Genomic DNA, 3,049 nt, shown 5'->3' on the forward strand with positions numbered 1-3,049 from the left:
CTCGAACCAAATGCGAGCCGAATCTTCCAAGTAAAAGAAAACGTGCCGGAACGTTTCTGCGTCGTCCCACCTGTTGAATTTCCGGACGCGCTCCAGTTTCTCCAACCATTCTTCTGGGTCTTCTGCGGGGGCTCCTCGGAATGATGGCGGTTCCCGTGGCTGCTGCAGAACGACAGGAGGATTGGCTTGGTTGAGCATGGTGCTGGTTGCGACGTTTTTCTTCTTCGTCTTCTCCGGTAGTAGACCGAACTCGGGTGGTAAATCTTGCACGCGGAGGCTGGCTCTTGTTGGACTGGCTTGGCGGCTTCCAGAGGTTGTAGTGGGCATGAAGGGTGCGTACCCAGCACCTCCACCAGATGTCACGTAGCCAAGGACGAAGCAGTTGTTTGGAAAAGAAACAAGTTTATTGGAGCGAACTTGTGCTCCCCTAACAACTGAAAAGAATACAGAGGCGGCGAAGCAGTGGTCAACAAAGTGACGTACGTGCGTCGGCGAGCGTCGCAGAATCGAATGCCCCGGCGTCTGCTCTGCAGGCTTTTTATCTTTCGGCGCGCGTGGTTCTGGAACCGTCGATTGGCATCGAGAACATTGTAGCTGCAAGAAGATTATTCCGGGATGTTCACGTTAGATCGGAATGCTCTCCCTATCTGAACAGATAACACATGCGGCACAGAAAGAAAGAATGGAACACGCGCTTCCCTTGGCACGGAGATAACACAGACCGGCGCAGCCGGGCGGTAAAAGCAAAACACAAATAAACAAACCCAATGCATGGTTCGCGGCAATATATTGTTCCAAAAGCCATCGAATCCACTCTTTAAAAAATTCCCCGCATTTCCCCGAGGGGAAGAATGTGAAAGTGCGAATGCACGAGTTGAATTTGCGCGGTTCGGTAATGTTCGCGAAAGAGAGATCACACACACACACACAACTACAAAGAAAGAAATATGCATTTATTCACAGACACCTATTTGTGCTGTCGTTGTACTTGATTGCTAGAGCGGAACTCAGCTTTGAAATTTTGGGTCAGTACTCCTTTAGGCGGGTGCATTAGCCCTTCTCACGCCCGATTCCTGGCCAATCCCCCACTCCTGGCCAGGCAGCGCGCGCCCATCTCCCCCCGTTGCTAGGGAAGACGAGGAGCGCGCGCACCCGCAGCTGTTGCTATGCGGACTACGGCGGCGGACGATTCAGGCTCGCTTAAGAAGTGCATTTGGCACTTCTAACATCCCATGATATTTCGTATCTGTCTATAATGGTTGAAAATATACCCTAGTATTCCTTTCTTGCTCTTTGCCAAGCGCGAAATTTGACAGAGTGGCATGGCTGTAAGGAATGCTGATGTAGATGCACGTTCAGCGTTCTTTTGTGTTTGTAAGATTCGCAAAGTGCTCTAGAAACACGGTGTTGACGACGAGTTGTCAGCGATGCATGAAATTGCACGGACGTTATTTCTCAATTTACTGCCCGCTGAGAGCGTGGCAGAGGCGTCTGTGACAAAACACCCAGGTTCTTTTGCCCTTCCTTTACATTGTGAGTGATCGCCCTGCTTTGAACAATCAACCAAAATAGCTGTGGCGGTCCAGGACCTACTCGCTTATCTGGCATCCTGTAGGATTCCAAGTCGAGTCCCAAGCAGCGCAATATTTTCCCCATTTTTTTCCAGCGCAATTACTTAGTTTGAATCTTAGATATTCCCTATCAAATGTCACGCAATTCAGAGCCATCATTCCACTGCCTTTTGTCCTTTAAGCAGTCCGCCATTTTGCGTGCCATGAGCGCCGGAATTTTGACCAGCATATTCAACCAACGCTTTGAAACTAAAGATTAAAGTAAATCCACACACATTCTTCTTTGTAACGAAGCGTGGACCCACCATTGAGCGAAAAAAAAACAGTGTGCTTAAGTGGTTATTCTCGGAAAGCAAAATCATTAACGAGCGGGCAGCCACAACGAGCATTACTCTGGCGCTCCCTGTGCCGTTTCCGGAGCGTACGACTCTGAAATCTCCTTGACGTATGCCGTATTGTGCCAATAAATTAAACACAAGGGCTGCGAACATTGGTGTGATTGATTTGCATTGTTGAATACAACCATGGTTACCCTAACAGCGTACACGAGCCGTAACTAAAGTGAACGAGCATGCAGCCGCGAATATGAGATGAAGTTTCCCTCGTTCTACCCGAAAAAAGCAATAATCTTTGATCAGAGGGCTGTTATAGGTGACATCACACGGCGACTAGGAAAAGCTATACAGAATTCGGCTATTTCTTGCTTTTGTGCCTGACTTAGACGTAGTAAATCACACAAGCAGGCTTGGAGAGATATTTGAGGAACACCTGCTCTGGGATAGGCACATCGCCACGGTTTCGACAAACATAGCGTGTATTACAGGTGTTCTTTCAAGGCAGCGCTTCCATGTCCCAATAAGTGCTAGCGAATAATGTATAATCCAATTTTTGTATCCGAACCAAAGTACTCCCAATTGGTTAGGGGAAACACAACAATGTCAAACATTCCGAAAGTTCTTATGTTACATAATAAACCTGTGAGAGCAATCTCAAACTGCACCCATTTTTAAAGAAGTTCCTATCCGCGCTGTTCAAAATTTGTATAATGACAAGCTCCTCAAGCGTTACTACACAAAAATGAAGCCTAACAACATTATCACGAATGAATCATCACTTATGAAACGAAACTCCCCTGTTCATGACACCCGCCATGCCGAAACTTGGGTAATTCCCGATGCACGCGCACGTTTTGGTCGCTGGTTGCTCTCTTTTACACTTACGTCATTACTACAATACAATGACGTTTATTTGCCCTCAATATCACTACAGAGGTTAAAAAAGCGGACGGAGAAAAAGCTGCAACCATGCAGCTTGATAGAGCACCGTTCGTCGATGCAGCAATGACAGGATAAAATCTTAAGGTGTAGATGGAGAAAAATGAAAATACAAAATACAAACTGACAAATCAACGAAGTAACAAAACGACATAAAGGAAAATGTAACACTAAATAAACATATCTAGGATGCGGTCGTCGTTT

The sequence above is a fragment of the Haemaphysalis longicornis genome, unplaced genomic scaffold (assembly GCF_048455015.1).
Source record: "Haemaphysalis longicornis isolate Haplotype H1 unplaced genomic scaffold, Haemaphysalis longicornis Haplotype H1 scaffold_4, whole genome shotgun sequence".
NCBI lineage: Eukaryota > Metazoa > Arthropoda > Arachnida > Ixodida > Ixodidae > Haemaphysalis > Haemaphysalis longicornis.